Genomic DNA, 20,269 nt, shown 5'->3' on the forward strand with positions numbered 1-20,269 from the left:
TGTTGCCAATCAAACGTAGTACCGACCGGTGGCCCCGGATATGTAAATAGCTGGCGCATAAAAAATTCAAGCTTGGGGGAAGTCGTAAAGAAAGCGGTGTAGCGCAGCAAGTAAATATAAGTGCAGTCTGTAGCGGATGTGTCGATATTTCAGCCATTCGGAGTTTTTCCCGAACGTGGCTGTCAAGTCGTTCACGTTCCCGCCACATTTCAATTTCGTTCATCCGGCTGTGTTGGAATTCTTATTCCTTTCGACGCCAGCCACGCCGTATCCCCTCAGACAGGCTCCAGCACAGTCGATTCTCCATGACAATTTCGGTTGCTGTGATCCAAACACGCGAATTTTTCCAGTCGATAGAAAATGTCATCGAAACGACGCGAATCTTTTTTCGAAAATCTTCCGACGAAAGAACGCGTTTATTCGACTACTTTCTTTTAAAGAGGCTTTCGGCAGAAAATGAAATTGAAACCGCAAGAAAAATATATCATCTTTTCCCTTCGTGTTTCAATTTTAGCTTCTTCGTTACTCGGTATTTCGAGAAGAACGCTGTTAACGACGTTCCCGCGGACTTTCTACAATTAAAAAACTTGGTAAAACGTCAGGGAGCGCAGCGATTACCGCTAAGAACGTGGTAATGAACAAAATCCGATTAATTCGTCATGCGTCGGAGACAAGTTTTAAAACGAAAGTTTCTAATTGTCCCGACGCGAAGCGCGCCGCTTAAGTTTTTAGTAGACACCTTCTTCTACTATTTTTATCTTAATTAATCGAGTTTCCCATGATTAATAAGCGAGTCGCAACGGACAGCGTGGAGAGATCGCGTGAAATCCGTCAACGAGGTCGATGAGGCCAAACGATCGAAGAAAGACAGCTAACAGCCGGCCGTCGGATATGGGAAATTACGAGAAGCATTTTCCAGAGGGAATAGTCGACAGGTGGAGTTTACTAATGCCGAAATGACTGGAGGATAAGAAGCACGAAAATAAAGGTCTGATAAAAATTGTATAGTATCTGTCCGCGGTGCTTTGCCCGCGGCGTTAATAAATAAAATGCCGAGACTTTTTTTGTCGAGTGACGGATACGAGGAGTCATAATGAATGTCATTTGTCTAGCGAATAAAGAACGGACGGCCTGGACGTAGTGATCGATGGCCGTACACTACGTACCTAGTGCTTCAAGCACACGCTAACCGCAGTTTCCCATAATTTAAATACGGTATATGCACTTGTGATATTTTTCTTTTTCGTTCCGTCCCCGGTAAAAAAAAAAAAGGAAAGCTGGCAGCAGTTTAAAACTCGGTAGACACCGGCGAATTGCGACGCAATTGGATCTGGGAATTCGCTATAAACGAACGGATCACGTGCAATAAAACGACGAAGTTTTGATAATCTTTTCGTAACCAATACGATACACATATTTGAATGGTACGTAAAAGCTGGAAAAGTTATAGGAACCTGGGGACCGAGCGGAGCGATTTATTGCGAAACAGTCGATGATTTTTTGCACGCACGACTGACAGGTTCCTTTCGGATAGAAGCACATCGTTTAATGAAAAATGAGCGCGAGTTCCTCTTTACGTCGTACGGCCTCAACCATCCATCTATGAATCATCCGTTGTTTACTAACCGAGAATTCTTGATCGAACGCGTCGATGATTCGATCTACTATTATTAATAATTATAGTGGCGTTAATAATTTCCTAGCTACGGCTGAACGTACGTTATACCTCGTGCACGTTCAGCACAAAAGGAACGTGATGTCCCGATGTTCACGGTGAAGACGATCCGTTATGTCATTACGTGACCGAAATACAAAAATCGTCAGGTCAAAGAAAGGAACCGACATTTTCACAGGCCCCTGGTTCCAGATGGAGAGACAGATTATACAGAGATAGAAGGATCGTTGGCAAGAGAAACAGAGGGAGGTAGGAGCAGGGAGAGAAGCAAACGGAGCATACAGAACATACGTAACAGTGCGATTCATCAAGGTTGTGTCAGGCTAATCCTATCGACCTTAGCCACGTGAATGCGCTTCCAATCAGTTAAAGGATCCGTATGTCTGTCCCAATCATCCGAGAATATTTGGCACAAATCATCGTTACCCACTGACAAAGTAGTAGTTTGGAAATTTCGGTGAACTTCATTATACGTCCGAACTAATCGCAAAGTCCGGTAACTATGCTAATATCGTACGCTAGTTAGGCCACTGAAGCACTGGTTATTAAACGCAGTATCGTTTTATATCTCTATATCGATATCAAAGTTCACATATTAATATTTCATCGTTATTGTTTTAGCTTAAGTGTATAACTGTTCGTTAATTAAATCTGGATTTTAATGCGTTGATATTATTATTAACATTACTAACGAATAATAATCTGTTATTAATTTATCGATAAAGATAAATGGACAGATATATTTGCAAAATTTCCATTCGATTATGTTAAAATGAACGGGTAAATCACACGAGAGACTGTCGTTGTTCTATATCAATTGCACTAAAAAAAATTACGTTACGTAAAATACAGATACAAGTATAATGGAACAAACGGAAAATGGAGAAAATTAAAGAAAAGGAACAACGAGGAAAGAAGCGACGAATCTATAACGCGATTAACAATCACGTAATGTTCGAAACAAATGTCTCATGAGTCGAAGATTGCACTCGCCTTGCATTCGTATGCAGCTCTCGATTAAGGCTTGTTGCGTGTATGCGAAAGGCAGGAAGGCCGAACTCGAATTGGCTGAATCAAACATGCGGCACGAGTGTGGCTGCCTTAACGACGGTTGAATGCATTTTCGGTGATGCATCGGCGCATCGAACGTGTAGAACGCAGCGCGCACCGACTCCAATCTAATCGACTGCTCGTCAAACAATCTCGGTACGTTGTCAATCTGCTCCGTTTGACTGTGACCACGATTCGGTGTGAACCGATCGATTTAACGATTCCACAGCTGATCCAGTACCTCCGGTTATACCGAGTGATTCGGTAACCATGTTTGTCCAAAAGACAATGCGAATGCTAACGAACATCACGTTTCCTCCATAGATTCGCAACGACGACAGATCACTGTCTGAATTTCCGTAATTCTATGTTACAATTTAATTGTTCGCTTGAAAAAAAAAAAGAAAACAACGAGCACCAGTTAGTGACGTAATATATAATAATGACATAACATATAATGACATATGACGCAACATATAATAATAGTAACATAATAAAAGAAATAAAATATCGCCTTCTATTGATCTTTAAATCAGAACGTATTAGCTACTCGATGTATCGTGTCATCTTTCGTTTCAAGCAAATGAAATTTTAATCGTCGCTCTGTCTAATCAGCGCCAAATAATCGTATAGATTGTTCCACAATACATTAATTCAACCATCGATTGATCAATAAATGGCACTTGGTGTCAGCGAAGCGTAAATATACAAATTACTCAACGAGCATTATTGCCGGTTAATTAATGGAAGTCCCGTAACCGGTGGTTTCCAAACACCGGTTAATAATTTATCTAGCGTACATTAAAACGAACGAAACCGTCAAGCAGAAGAGGGGCGGGAAGAGGACTGGGGACCCTAATTAAATTCAATTAAGCGACAGATGCTCAAGGAGAGGGTCAGATCGCAGCTTTAAGAAACCCTATCAATACGAGTTTCCATTAATATTCAGTCCTCGGCTGAAAGTTTTCGAGACCGACACCACTCGCCGGAAATTGAGTACCCGCACCGTAATCCCCTATTAATATCAAGCTTTAAAGTTGTTCCCTCGTTAGGAAGCTCAGACGGCAACACGTCGTTCCCCTCGTACCTAGATTATAGGAGTGACTCGACTGACGTACCTACGATTAATGCACGTTGTCGCGTCCGGAGAAGAAATTTCGTGCATCGTGTACGACGCAGCTGCGATATGCACCTGCTCGCGTCCACCCACGGAAATTTACAACTGACTCTAACTTTGTGTCAATGGTACAAAGTTCCTCTTCGAGAGACTCGGTTAACTATTCGAAACAGCGAATTGCTCGAGAATATAGAAACGCATGGCTATTTGGATTTGAGCGTCGTAGATCATAAATGGACACCTTTTGTAGAATATGCGTATGATACGTTGAGTATCCAATTGATTAACCTGTATAGTATTGATCGATCGCGATTTGATATTTAATTAGGACAATTTTTGTATATTACTTCCGAATGACAGGGAATGCGTTCGATGGCACAAAGGGGCCCACTGTGCCAAAAGTGTGGCTGAAGTATGCAAAAAAGGGAAAGGATTTATGGCGATTGAATAAGAGCTCAACGAGTCCGGGTGCACTGGCCTCGTTACAAAAAAGAATCGGTAATTTATCGTAATCCAGTCCGATGACTTGAAATATCCCAGAGCATTTGGTCGAAACGTGAACGGACTCTTGCACAACGAGAACGTAAGAAAAGCCGAACGATGCTCGAGCCGAGTCGAAACGAACGATAAGAATCCATTTTGCTCGCGACCGAATCGTGCATTGCGCTGCGTTTCTTTTTCTTTCCGAGAACCGATCGTAATTTCCGATAAATTGTGGCACGGTGAACAGCGGTGAATTCGATGATTTTCCAATTTGCGTTTCACGCGGAATTTATTCTCTCGATGATCGCGCTAAAACTTTCCCTTTCTATGAAACGCGAGAGACAAATGGTCGACAGAAGTCGAACGTAAAAATGATACCAAAAGCGAAATTAGCCATCGAACGATTACGAGTTTTTTTTACTATACGAAGAAAGAAACACTGAAAGATCGAAATGTGGTGCGATAGCTCGCGTTAGCCGTTGAGTTTTGGAGCGGCGCATGAATTATGAAAAAGAGACAGAGGGGAAGAAAGGACTTACGAAGTGTTTAAACTTTAAACGGCCGGGAACCATTTTAAGAGTTCAAGCTGCATGCCCTGCCTGCTCCCGTAATGTATATAGACTTTTCGCGTATATCACGGGAAGATTGCGCTCTTCAGGATCTTACATGGCGACATTCGCTGCGAGAGGAACGCATCTTCTTCTGATGTGAGAGGGCTCGACGCAATTCTCAAACCTTGCACGTTAAACATACCTGCAACAAAATGAAAAATATCGTCGGTTATTGACGAAAAACCTTTGGCAAAATTACATTTCGAAAAGATACGTTTCGTGCTTGTTTAATGTTTGCGTGTTAAGATTGCGCTAGAATATATATTCAGTATGGCAGCAATGATACAGTACGCTCGCTGACGAAGGGGTTTGTATAAAAAGGAAAATGTACAGAAAATAGATTTGTTTATTTAAGGTCGCAATTCGAAAGAAAATTACGTTACACAATCTGTAAAAGCGTATTTGCAATAAAAGTTGAAAATATGAAATAATCAATGTATTCGTGCAAACGGAGAATTATTCCCTGATTTTAATTCGAATTACGGGTTAGTTAGATTTACAAATTTTCATCTATATTTTACAAACATTGACTGTTGGAAAAATATCAATAGCAGTTTGTTTTAATATTACAATGCTACGTATGGTGAAAAAATAATCGAACAAATTTAATTCGTTAGAACCAAACGTCAATTCATATAAGTTTTGTATAAAAATAAAATTGGTTTTGCGTAACGAATATTTCCATTGATATCTACTGATAAAATATTATACATCACTGTTATATTCGGCGCACAAATACCTCGCACATCGGTTATCTCGTAAAGCACATTAATAGTTGATCGGTCGAATGGAAGCTAACAATTACATTTCCACGGAGGACGTTTTATGAGATCGAAAAGTTTCTTAAACGGATAAAAAGCGGGGGTAAATTGGAAAAATTTTATCGAGCTCGGCTCAATTCCATTCAATTATTCGCTTTTATCGTCGTGTGCGCTCGAGCACCCCCAACAACCGACACAAATAATCGGACCGAGATGTTCCAATAATTACTGTCGTCGAGATTCCACGATAGAAAACAGAATTAACGTGACTCATCGTTGATATCTCGACAAGCGCAGATTAGGTTCTATCTAGCGGTATAAAAGGCGAAAGTAGAGGGAGCGACGGTCGCAAAAACTTTTCTTCGGAAGTTGAAGTCAGAGAGAAGCTTTCAGGATATCGAGAAACTTCGGTTACCGGGGTCTGCGTTTCCGCAGAAAATGATTAATTGCACTCCGAATCGAGGCGAGAATGCCTTCATTCTCCAAAAGGGATCCGGACTTTCAGGTCGCTCGTTTTTCGTGTTTCTTTTTTTTCCTCATCTTTTTTTTCGTTCTTTTTCCCCTCTTTTCACTTCTTTTCTACTACCCTGCTTTCCTTTTCAATGAGCACCTTTTCGAGCCGACTACGTCTCTTTATAACTGCACAGAAATTATCCATTCACTATTCTGTCTATCGAAGATGATCATCCTTCTTGATAATTCCCGCGGGGATAATCAAGGATCGCGAATGTAGATCGAACTAGATCCGCCTTTGAAATTGCTTCGTAATTTATCATTAAAAGAATTTGAAGCAACTCGATCCTGTTAAAAGATAATATTAAAATTTTTCTCTATAAACATCCAATAATCTACCTTCCAACCATTGCCTCCACATTGAACGACTTAAAGACTTAAAGGGATCGCGGAACAGCTTGTGATCAAGCTCCAAATATTTGCAAGCGGCAAAGGAGCAACGAGCGTCTCGTACATTTTCGAGCACATAGAGTTAGACGTCGGTCAGATGGTAAAATGCAAGAAGCTAGAGACGAGAGGCAGAAAGAAAATCCGGCCAAGTGGCTGTACTTCCTTCAGGGTCCAAGAGAGCGAGTCGGCCACACGAAACGGAATACGAGGACATCAGGTACGTGTAAACGAGGAGCCGGCCGTAATAGCCGGCTGGGAAGAAGAAACGGAAGCTGGAAAGCCGAGACGTACCGATAAAATCTACCGACCAACAGGCTCTGTGCGCGCTTATTAATATTCACTGTGTCTCCTGTTGGTTCCATGAACGGCTTCGCTCTCCGCGGCCTCAGGTAAAAGCACATACGCGAGCCGCGCACGTTGCCCTCTTCGTCTCTTCATTCAGGATAACATCGGTAAACGTTTTGCTGCCGGGAGTTGGCATTCAGCTTCAAAGTTACGAAAGAGTCACTGGCATTTCGCGGTCACGCGAAAGCCAGCAGGAAAAGGGAGCCACCCATGTTCCTTTTCTTCGTCGTAGGCTTATTGGGTTGCGTCGACTAATTAAAAGGCGTTCTATCTAGATGCTAATGGCGCCAGAGTGGATTCATTCCTTTTCTCGCGATCGAATCTAAGGAAGTGATTCATCGTTCGGAGCCGTGCAGGAGGGCAAGAAGTTACAGATATTGAAATTAAGTCGCTCATGTCGCGTCATCTCGTTTTTCGCATCTACGCGTAGCTTATAAGGAAAACTCGGATAATTAATCGTATTTTTCAAACTGGTAGCAACACCGACGACTCTGATTATCGTTTTAAGGTGGCGAAAATTTGTGAAATGGGAACGAACCAGAGACCGTGGCTGTGTAACGAAAAAACGAAGATGCGAAGGGAAGAAAATAAATAAAGAAAATTAATCGCAGGAAAGTTCTGCCATCTCGCGGCAAAGCGTCCTACAGAAATACATCGGATAACCTGAATAACAGGTGGCGCACCTGCCAGGTGCATGGATATTATCAGCTGGCAATCACTGGCCAAGTAATGCATGGCTACGGCGACATTCGCTAGAAGCAGCTTGACCCGGTTACAAATGCGCTACGTGACCTAATTTCCGCCAATGAATCATATTACACGTCGGAACGTTGAATAAAAGCATACATACAACATACACTGCGAAAGAGAACGCCTCTAATTTGCATTCCGCGACAGACTTCATCGCATAGAAGAATTATGATTTTTCTCACGAACACAGTTACCATTTTTCATTGTTTTGTAGCTTACAATCCGGCCGAATAAATTTATCTCAAATATCGTAATTAGCTTTTCAGAAATACACGATTTGAAAATCAATATAATATTTCTCAATGAATATCGAATAAAGGACGACACGCATTTTCCATAAGTTGGTCCGTTAAGTGATTAAATAGCCTCATGGTGTTCGGTAGCTCTGTTCACGAGACCACGGCTGACCATGCGTTTGCTATTCATATTTGTCCGGTGTGTGAAATCGTATTATCTCACTTTCCGTTTCAACAAACCACTTCTCAGAGAACAATTCCTATTCCTAACACACGTCGAGCCTTTGTGCCTAATCTCGCTTCTCCCGTGAAACACGGTGCGCATTTCACGTTGGTCACGAATGGATCCACGCTATATTTTCGCTTGGATGCTTTGGAGTGAATCATCGCGTTTCCGCTCCCGGTTATCGATAGTGTTATTTTTCTTAACGAGTACCTCCATTGTACGTACAATGGTTTTCGTTACACCTGTGTTTCTACGGGTTCTCATGGCGTCTTGTCATTAAGAGAATCGGCATTCAAGTACGAAAAATATAAGCAACGCCAGTAGCAATTATCTATATTCGAGTTTCGAAGTTGGCTATTAAATTTACCACGCGAAACGTAAAAGCGCAACGGAAGCGTTTTGTCAGACATATACCAAACTGTTTCGTGTAACAATGAATAATTCGTACAAAGCTAACTTAAAGGCAACAGAATCGACCATTAATTTCATTTACCCAGCTAATTATGCAACAGAAAGATCTGTTTCCTCCCAGATGTCAGGAACTTTCAGAAACTCAGATTTTTCCGGCACACCATGTTACGTAACCATCCCCTGGGGGACGATGTATGCATCGCAACAAAACTCTTTGCCGCGTAAAGGTATCGGTGTTAGTGTGGCAGCGCCTGGTGAGCACACGACCATACCGCTGATGTACAGTTGCCTTAATTATACATCCATCGTGCGGAACAACTTTCCTCTAGCGAATCGTAATTTACCCCGAACGATTACTTCCAGTGAAAACAGTTAGTTTGCGCGCGTACACCGGCATTTAAATAGAATCAGACGCGATTCGAGAAGCTTCGAGGAACGTACGCTAGGGTGATAACTCCTCTCGCGAAACCCGGAAATGGTCCTTGACTTGTAAAATATGTTACACGCGACTGCATACTTTTCTTACCTTCGATACTATATCAATCGTTACCACGACAACATCGATACGATACATTCATGATGAAAAAGGAATGGAGTAGGGTGGACGAGCAAGGAATAGAATGGGAGCGAACGATTTCCAGGGCCAAGCAGCGCGCGTATAATGTCTCATAAAAAATACAAAAGGGCTGTCCGAACGAAACGTAGTTCGGCCGCGAAAGTCACGCACGCCAGGACACGATGCTCATCCACGGAATGCGAAACAGTCACACATGTCGTCATAAATATTAATGTTTCGTGTGGGTATATACACAGCAAGTATGTATACGCACACTGCGACGAGACCATCGTGTTTGACGCAACCGCTGAGCCGTCATTATTGGACCAACTACCGAGCCCGCCACCGCCGATGGTAACCTAAAACTTTAGCGGCCTTCCGTGGAAGCCCGCTTGTTATACAATAAAATGACGACACCGTTACTCGCGTGCAACGTGCATATAAAAAATTATCCTACCTACCGTGGCCGTGGAATTTTATTTTTAGATCTAATTGGTCCGAGCGAACGACGTCTCGCGTTCGAATTAGGAGAGGCAAAGGCGTATTGACACGATTTTATGCCGTTTCAATTACAGCTCGTGTTCTACATTGTACATTATCGTTTGCGCGCGTAAACTAGGGAACAGGAGAAAAAAACGAGAAAACTCTGTTTTTATATGGATTCTATGAAATGGACGATCGTTTGTTTGACGGCGGTAACGATAAGCCTACCAGTATTCAACTGACAGCTGGTAACGCGGTTACAAGAACGAGGGACACCGGCAAATTGATCGCGAACGAGCGATCCGTTATCGTACGATGGTTGTAGATTCTTCTTGTCGGCGAAACTCTAACGGCTTCTGTCTTACGGTGCACCGTTACGTCTACGCTCGAGCAGACCTCGAAACAGTCAGATTCTGAACCACGATGACTGTAAATCTCTGCCCCAGCTAAGATGAATAGCCGTCTAAACGCGTTTTATAATTTGATGAAACGCGATTTCTACTATATAACTAATAGCAGAAGCGGATCTTCCTACTTATTCCAGCGTACGATTTAGAAACGTCATTGAACGCACGTATAAATCTTTTAGATAAAAAGTTGTAAATTTCGTTGTCAGATTCGACGTAGAGGTATAGTTAAATATTCCGGTTCACTGTAGAATAAAGCCAAGTTTATAATTTGTTACCAGATAGAGTTCCGGGAAGTACACGTGAGTACATGTGCTTTTCGAAAGGGATACACGTTTATCCCATGGTGGAGAAAGATCTGTCGGCAGGAAGTGCGTTGAACCGCAGTGTAACCTTGATGCCGTCACGGCTGTTGCATCCTCGTTGTCAGGTGTAACGACGAACAAAGAGACCCTACACTAGCTAGCGTTCGAATCGTTATGTTCGTTCTCTTCGACCTGTTTCCTCCGAGTCTTTAAATTAACGACAATTTTCTTTTAATGTCGTTCGTCGAAACGCCCCTAAAAATGATATTTAAATATCCTTTCGTTGTGTTTAAGCTCAAGTTTATTCCATCCGCTTACATGTCGAGGCTTTAAGAATAGAAGATAAAAGATACGTAATGTATAAATAAAACAAATACTATCGCGTACGGTGTTAATATCACAAACGAACGAAAGGATCGCTCGCAACGAGACGTTCGCAGTGGGAATCGTATAGAAAAATTACAATTAACCGGTCTCCAACCGAGCAAATGGCTATGTGGGAAAAAGTACGTGGTAAAACCTTCTGAACAGAGAATCCCTCGATTGATTGCGCGAGAGAACGGTGGCTACAAAGCGAGATACAAAGTGAAATATTCCATCTCGGGGTACCGGGTATCGAACAATTCCTCTCAATTTTCATCGGATTCGAACGATCAGCGGATTTCTTTTTATCGATGAAAAGAAGAGGCGTATATATCGGTCGACCGTGTCGTATCAATTCACGACTAAGGCTTTCCGATATGTGATAAAAACAACCAACGACATAAGAAGAAAGCAATACGTTCCTTTCTTACATCAATGTCGGATCTCTTTCCCTCCCGCGATAAACCTTTGCTTCTGCCTCTTTCTTTCTCTTTCCATTACTCCCTCGTTCTCTTTCGTCCCCTCTCGGTCTTCTCTGCGCACAGCTGGTAGTCAGAGGTGTCTGCAGCGGCTCGCTGACCTGTTGCGTGCTCTTTTGTCCGGGACCTAGCGCGATTCTGGTTTTCTGAACCGTTCTATATCTCGCTTATTCTTTCTGCCACTCCTGAGCGACACCCGCGAAACAAGAAACTGTATTGTTCCGCGCTGCGAAATACTGTAATTTCAGTAGATCGACAGTCGGCCGAACTACGTCCTGTACAGCCGCTTCTTTACGTACCAGAATACATTCGTTGCTGAATTAAACTGTACGTTCAGATGAAGATTTTCAGAAAAAACAGTTGTATCTCGAGGCTTCGAAACGGCACGATCTCGGTATCGAAGACACGCGATGCACTCGGCCGATATCTGTCGAAGAGAATAGGCGACTAAAATGTTCGCGACGAATCGCATTAACCAGGGCAAAAACGGTGTACCAGTGCGTCGAATTACGCGGACTTGGCAGGGATACACGGCTGAAATGTTATCCGTTCCGGGTCTCTAATTACGATCCGAGCTGCATGCGCATTAGCTTCGCAGTGTTCTCCTTTAAACCGGCAAGAAAAACAATGCGATAGGTGTAAGAATTAGAAAGTAGATTAATGCCGTCTATGAACAGGCTTCGAACAGCAAGCATCGATGAAAGTAGAAAGAGACGAATTATATTCGAACCGATGCCGGGCTACCGTTCAACGTAATCCACTTTCATGCTCCAGATATCGTCGAATAATCGCGACTCGTTCCCTACGTTTATTGCCATCGCTGCTGGGAACCCGTGTGTATATTGAGGAAAAAAATCGCCGAACAATGCCTTGAAGATATAGGTCGAAGTATACGTGCGTCGGTCCCTGTTTCTCGATTACGAGGAACGCGTTAATCATGCTGCAACGATCGAACGACCACCCGTAAGCTAAAACCTGGCTACGCGAATATCGCGAGTAATTGTCATGTAAATGGAATAACGTTCGAGTTTAAAAGGTTAACGCTTGTTATTCGTTTAAATACTGGATGAGTCACGAGGCATCGAGATCACAAAGACGCGAAGGTACTAACTCAATCGGATCTTTTAGAGACAGGAATGCTACATGCAAACGACGTCCTCTCGCTAATCGAACGAAGCGAGTCTCGACGAAGCCGCGTTTTCTCCATTCGCGATCATCGAGTTAAGTGAAATCGACGTAACGGCCCAGAAATATCGGTCTGTTAATCGAACGTTGAACGAACCGGTTGATTTCAATTTCGAAACACCTGATCGTAATTTCCGTAGCGGGCGTGCTGGCACGTGGCATTCTTTCACGATATTCTTTGGCGATACGTCGTTGTTTGTAACGAGACCTAATTTCAATTTGATCAAATTCCGTGTACGTTTGCAGATTCGGATTTCGACGTTGCTCGCGCGACGTACTCGCGCAACCACGAACGCGCCGAACGATCTTAAAACCCTTTATCGAGGAAAATATTCGAGGAACGGGTAAACGCGTAGCCCTCTCGCAATCTCGTTTCCACGGCGTTTTCTCACAAAACCGTGTACGCGAACTACCTCCTACTTGCGAGAGTGGCACTGGTAAAGGTGCATATGTGCAACGTCACTTGTTCAAGGCGAAGTAATATTTTCTCGTCACGTACAGAAGAATGCGCTCTATTACTGCATAGCATCGGCTGCTGCCTCCGTGGCGGCGCGAGTCAAGAATTACGCGAGTAAAACCTCGCTTGCATCGATATGCGGTTACGTTCGACTTCCCTGCGGCGTTTCAGAAATACATTTTCAAGTGTATCGACATTACTTTGCTAAATGCAATCTACTTTCCGCGAGCGCCTCGGAACAGCCACTGCGTTCGCGCATTCCGCACTCGCGGAATTCGACCGGCTATACATAGTGTTCGTGATCGTTTTCCTTGTTTACGAGTTAAAGGGAATTAACCGGTCAGACAAACGATAAACGATAATGAATGTTTCGATGGTAATAATCCGGAAGCAGCTGCCTTTCGTACGAACGCTTCTATATAATATATTTTCATTAGTAGACGATAACAGCAGCGCTCCTTTGAAGTTAATTCCGTACCGGCTTATACGTTCGTGGCTGAAAAGTTGGCTGGCAGGAATCTGATTGGTTAAAACGTGACAGAATCTTCTCCGGCATATTCTAAAAAACAGGGCGCGCCTATTTTCGTTATTGGCCGAAGTGATAGCATCGCGAAACGAAGAGCGCAAAGAGACATGTGGAAACCGACTGTGTATAGAGCAGTGACTAGCGTTGCGACCAAGTAAAAGCATCGGAGTAGACGTAGATTCAAAGCGTTACTCATCACATAAGATAAAAACCGTGACTACGTAGTCTATCTTACCGCTAGCCATCTTTCCAGCCACTCACGGTAAAGACATCCATACTTTTTTCATGAATAACAGCTTCCTTTCTAATAATAGTAATGATCGAAACCGACATATGCCGAGATACACCCAGTTCACCGCCTTCTTTCTTTACCGTGCCACCCGTTATATTCGAAATACGCGCGGCAGTGCGGCAGATTATCCTCGAAGCGTGGAAAACAACTTAACGAAAGGAAACACTTTCTCGGAGTTCCCGCTACAACGATTGCGGACACGTTGAATGTAAGGAACGAACGGTACGTACACCATGCAATCGCATATACACACATATATACGTGTAGTATGTATGTACGTAGACCACGGCCAGCAAGTAAGTACGTCAGACTGGAGGAAACGCAGCTATCTTCGCAACAGACGGAGGACGCGGCGCGCCGTTGCGAACGTCTCCACCCGATCGTGAGAGTTTGTCGCGTTATAAATGGTGTCGAGTCTACACCATTGAAACGTGACGCTCGTTTACTCTTTCAGACGTAGCTGGCACGTAGAGAAAGGTTCCTAACAAGTCCTCTCCGGCTTGGCTTTTTCCGTCGACGACTAGCGGCGCAAAATGCCTTGCTGAAAGTCGATTCCTTGACGTGTGATCAGGTGGAATGTTGAAATACTAGGAATGTCGAAATAATAACGGGTCTCGGCTGTCGATCAATTATACCTCTATACGTTACGCGTGTGCTCCGTGTATAGCCTTGTTTCATGTATATCTCTCCGGTTCTTTGTTTGATTGGCCATTAATGTATGTACGTTAATGTACTTTAAAAGATTTCGTCGGCGTACCTGGCTGCTAAACGAGCATCAGCAAATTTGCAAGAACCTCGTGTAACTGCAATCGGTCGGCTATTAATACGATCTAGGTACTAAATCGTCTATTATCTGATATTGGATTATTTCAATACCAATACTTCGCTAGACAGCTTCATTGGAATGAAAACTGACGTTGATACCGACTGTAAATGCAGCATCCAAATATTCGCATTGGCGCGATTTATCTTTGGATTGGGTGGCTATAAGCACCATATTTCTGTCCTTGATTTAATACCGCTTTGTTATTATTATCGAGCGTATTGTTTAATAATACAAATATCCCAGAAAAAGAATCCCGTAAAATTGTGAGAACGTGCGAATGTCAGTGTTCAAAAGTAATTTACGAACACGAAGTAGATAATAGAGGACAGATCGTTGAACGTTAGTAACATCCAGCGGTAAAAGATGGTAATTCGATGGAAATAAAAAAGGCAATTGGGCCATGACCGGTCGTCTTTTCTTTCGTACACCTTTGGCAGGTAGAAACAGCTTTCGCAGGTGTTTTCGGTCGCTCGTCGTTTCTACAAATAGACTGTCGTCAGCAGCAGAAGAAGAACGTGACCGACAATAATAGATTTTCAGCCTCTAATCGAGCTAGATATCGTGGCAACCTGTGATTCATTTGCATGCGCTAAAGCCATCCGAATGGATCGTCGATGGCATCGATGGACGTCAAAGTTGTATTCCTAACGATCATTTTCCTCGCGCTCGCGTTTTCGCTATCCGAGCCAATTCGGAAACGGTCAATCTAGAGGCTGATTGGAAAATTTGTCAGGTAGAAATTGCGAGATCGTTCAGGGAATACAAATGCTGACAACATGAGACAGGCTATCGATAATCTGACTAAGCGTCAGCTTCCGTGACTTACGTTTAAGATCACGAGCTTTACTGCAGTGAATGTGCGCAACTAGATCTGCTTGTTCAGCAGGAAATGCATTTCGCCGAGACACAACGGATAGCTTATAGCCGAATAACAATCTCGAAAATAGGATTAGAAATATCAAATGTATTAGATTTTCAAACTGAAAATATCAGCTTTCTAATATAACAAATATTAATTGTGGAAACTTTCGATATTTATGACAAAATTCCACTGAACGAGTTTCAGAAGCTGCCGCTTTCCAAAAGAACATACCGAAATCAGCGATTCATCGAGGAAGAATTTAAAAATTTCGACGGATATTTGCCTTCGGTTGCTCCGTCTGATTCATAAGATTTGTCTTCCTTCTTTTATTCTCGAATGTCGACCGTCTCTCGACCGTGTCACGCGACGAAGGTCTAGCGCGATCAGTTTGTTATACGAACCACGACTGGTTCTCGTTCAGAAAGATCGTCGAGAAAGAAACACGTTTATTACGTAGCAAATCTCCGTTGAAATCGTTCTCAACCTCTTTCGAAGAAGAAGCAACCGAAAGAAGGGGAGACAGTGCGACACCAGCGGGCCACGAGATGCCGGAAATCAGTTCGTCGCCACCGCTGTCGCGATTCCGGGCAACAATTTCACGTATTCGTGTTACTTTGTATGCATGTGCATACGCGGCTCGCTTGAGGGATGAAATTTCAGTTGGCACGGTTACTATCGCCCCACCGTTGTCTCTGTGAATTCCGTTACAATATTTCTCGACTATCAGCCCGTTCGTTCTCGTCAGAAAGTTACTGGGACGTGTTGCTCCACGGAGAAACTATGTCTGATACAGTTAATCGGAAAAGCTCGTGAATTTTACGCGACATTTTTGTCCACAAATCTCAACCCCGATTTATTACGTCGCTTTACCTTCGGAATAAATCAATGAGATACGAATCGTTGCAGAAATTCGAAGCGTAGCAAACTTGGAAATTTAAATTGTTCTTTCGTGCTATTTCTTCAACGATATGGTTATATTAGTCCGATGAAAGAAGGTGAAACTTTTGAATACGACCGAGCGACGACAATCAGAGCAATTATACTTATTAAGAAGCAATCGAGGCTAAAACTTTCCTAGTTTCATATCAGCAGGACGAATTCGTTGCGAAGCCAGCAGTCGTCGCTTGTATCGCTCTAAATACGTCAAATTAAAGCCTTAGTGGTCGGTCGACTCGTTGCCACGTTTACGGTTACAACGCGTGCAGCATAAAAGTCTTCGCGTGCGAATTCGCGGGGTCCACAAGAACAACGAGCGATTCGCAGGTCCCTTGAGAACGATCGTCGTAGCCCGAGTAGAAAGTTTAGAAAATGCAGTTGATTAATTCGAGGAGAAGGTTTCCACCGAGTCTACTATGCTCTACTATGTATACTTCACTTTTGTTTTTACTTTCGAACCGGCGGAAAGAACGTACGCGCCAAAACATAGAAGTTGCATTAACATTTTATACAACGAGGTTTGCTGGTGAATGAAATTTTGAAAATGAAACTTCGCTCGGTCCATGGATCAAATACGTTGAGTGACAGCTTCGGAAAAAGTTTCGATGGTTTGCCGTTTCAAACTGAAAGGGTTAACGAGTACCGTTATCGGTCCAGATATTCCTATCGTTTAAAATCAATTAGAAATTTACGAACATGCGGTGCGCCACTGTTCCAGGGTCACGGAATCCTTTCCAGTCTCGATTCAAAAACATGTTCCGCAAGGGAGCGTTTCTTTTTATTCGAATACCGCCGTAATCAATATACTCGACACGCCGCTAACTGTATTGCGAGTATAAACCAATGAAAACGTTAACCGGTTTCGATTGGATAAGATCGGTTTAATTCAATTTACGCGATAAGTATCGTTGATAGCCGCGTTCTAAGCACGCGACCAAATATCAAACGCAAAGACACGGTCGCATCTGCGCAAGAGAAAAAAAAGTTTCTCCGTGCAAATTGATGGGACTTTAGCCTCGGTTGGATGACGTGACGGGACGAATTTCCAAACGAAAGGAATCAACGTGGTGAAAGGGGGCAAATAAAAATAACGGGAAACTTTTCCACGATAACTTCCTCTTTGTCATTTTTGGCGTTTGTAAACAGAAATCTTGGCAAGCGTCCCGAAAACCAGTCGTTATATTTCGCGTCCAGTTTTCTCCAAGTTCGCCCAAAGACCGAGTGTTTTTGCACGGAAGAGAGAATCCATGGAAAATACACACACGTCCCTTTGAAGTTATTGCCGACAGAACACGTAACTTCTATCTTATCCACTGACTATATCCAACGCGCTGAGACTTTCTATTATCGTCGACAAATTGTATGCGTCGGTCTATTATCGATTTCAAATTAACTGGCAAAAAGCTGGAAAATCATGTTTTCGCAAATGATATTTTATATAATTTTGATACATCTCGTATTTTACATATAATGTATACGTAATGTATTTTATCAAAGCAGGAGGAGATAGAAGGGAAAGGAGAACCGAGAAACGAGGGAAATTGCAAAATCAGGTGAAACGGGAGAAGTCGTCGGGCCACCACCGTTCAAGTGGTTCGACATCGAGGCAAGCTTAAAACCTAGGTCGAGACGAGTTTGCGCACCGACATACCAGTAGATTTAACGTTTCTCGATACCAGCAGCCATTCGATCGGATATCGTATCGTTCCACGATATTCTTCGTTCCTGATCAATGGTGCAGAACACGGGGGAGGTAGCTTGGACAGTCTTTATAGAAACACCGACCAACATCCGGATCGTCCGCCGCATTCTACCTTTTACCGTACCGTAAACGAAATCCTCGTTGGGACTATAAAACACGAGCTATCGTTCCATGTCGTCGAGATAAGTAAAATCACAGTTGGCGAGCTTTCCTTCGACCAAGTTCAAGATCTAGCGATTTTCTTGGTTAAAACAGCCTTCCATTCCGATGTCGACCACCCAAACTACTATCTCCAATTTGAATATGTACATAGAAGAACGGAACCCCGGTTCCAATCTCGCATCCCGATCTTTTGTGCTTGATCTTGGCAAAACGAGCCGGTGCCTACGAAGCATGTTCTTGGAATTTCACGCGAGTTACCTTCGTCTGCCACGTGATTGGCCGAGAAGTCTCGGAGGTTCATATAGGCGAATACGTTCCGTCGTTAAACTATAGAAAAATATCGAAAGAGGAAAATAGTATAGAAAAGGGAACGTGCCGTCTAATCTTCGTGTATACACTGCTAGAATACAACATGAACTGGCAACCGGCACGTTTCCACTGAATCGCTTCACGAAGAAAAATGTAGCTAGACGTGTGGCCCGACGTCGCTTCAAACGGCTCGCAAGCGTCCGTCAAAAAGGAAGATTCTGTTCCCGTTTCTAGGGACTCAACGAACGTCGCCTCCGAAGACGTTTACAAACAGTGATCTTGGCAAGTTTCCCAAAAAAGATGGAACCACGCCCCGACGACCGCTTGAAGAAAAGTTCAGAAGGTAGATATTATATAGAGGCTGCTGCGGTAAACGTCGTACAATCGCCAACCATGTCTCGTCGGTGAAAAAGAAATGAAAAACCGTACAACGTACACGATACAGATAACTTCGCAAAAATCTCGATGAGACGGAAACAGCAGTCATGTTAGGTTCGCTGTTCGAACCGAAGCAAACGTGGAGTTCAAACGATAAAATTGCTACTACTGGCGGACAACCGCTAGCCGGTTGTTATTATTTTACGATGTAACGATCGATATTTTAACTGGTACCTCGGAAATACTCCTGCGTGTATTCTTATCTTATTTTACGGGTAGGATTCATTATTGTCAGCTGTAAACATCGCAGTCACGTTGTACGGTATATTCTCGACGATTCCCAGTGAGTATTCGTGGATACAGAGAGCGGAGGTGTCCGAGGCTCTCTCGAAAGTCCAGCCAGTGTCGAGCAAAGAAAGAGGCTAACGGAGTAGAGGCTTTCGCCTACTCGACCCAAGAAACCTGTTCGACCGGTCTTTCCTGGCCAACCGCTTCTCTCTTTCTCTTCTTGCCCCTCTCTTTCTCTCTTTACGTCCGATTCACGTAAACCCACACGAACTGAGACGGCTGCAAGAACACAATGTTACGTTCGATGCAACATCGCTTCGAATCCTTTCGTATCTCGGGACCGAAGTCTCTGGAGCACGTTGGTTACCGAACAACGCCATGTATTATATGTAGAGCTTCCAAGCTGACCATAATAAAAATTCTTTACTCTCTCTCTCTCTCTCTCTCTCTCTCTCTCCCTGCTTCGACTCATGATATATTAGAATTATACCGTATTTGGACGATTAGTTACTCATCGCGTTAATTAAAATCTCAATCGACAAAATTAAGCGCCTTTCTCGAGGATGCGTCGTGGAATGTCAATTATCTTAGATCTACCATTATATGCGCCTACTTACGATGCACTAAGGGTCGAGGTACAATTAACAATAGACATTCTGAGAAACTTCCATACAAAAGTCATTAGAAAACCATGAAACAATAATAGGGAATCATCGGTAATTCTGAAAAGGTATATCGCTCGTAGCTTCGCGTAGATGCGAAAGAAATAGCAGTTAACTTAATAACCCCAACACGCACTACATATTTCCCCTGACGCCGTACTGTCTCTCGTAAATAGTTAATGATTCTCAAACTGTCTGATTCCTCGCAAAGAGTGGACCTTACTTCAAGGATCGTTGAACTCTATAGGCAGCCTTGAACTCGTCGACTGGGTTTCCTTGCTGGTACCTTCGCGAAGGTTCCAGGAAGTATAACGATCACTGGTAAAAGTGCGCCCCCTCCTACTACGTCGCTTTGTTCGTTCTTTAGTTTCATCGAGGCCGAAACGAGGGTCCGTTACTCGTTAGGATCAACTTAGGGCAAATATCATCGGTGGGCCGGAGACCTCGATATAATGTCCGTAATAAAAGGAAAGGACCCTGCCATTTCTCTCTGGTCGTTCGCACCGTTCCGTGTCTCGTCTCG

The 20,269-nt window shown here is 43.3% G+C and overlaps 1 protein-coding gene across 6 annotated transcripts in view; it reads right to left on the reverse strand.

Moving 5' to 3' along the window:
- Positions 1-20,269, reverse strand: part of LOC117210007 (fasciclin-3) — a 343,353-nt gene that overhangs the window by 311,096 nt on the left and 11,988 nt on the right. The gene's annotated exons all lie outside the window — the stretch shown is intronic.

Source organism: Bombus bifarius, unplaced genomic scaffold, assembly GCF_011952205.1.
Source record: "Bombus bifarius isolate JDL3187 unplaced genomic scaffold, Bbif_JDL3187 scf7180000008199, whole genome shotgun sequence".
NCBI lineage: Eukaryota > Metazoa > Arthropoda > Insecta > Hymenoptera > Apidae > Bombus > Bombus bifarius.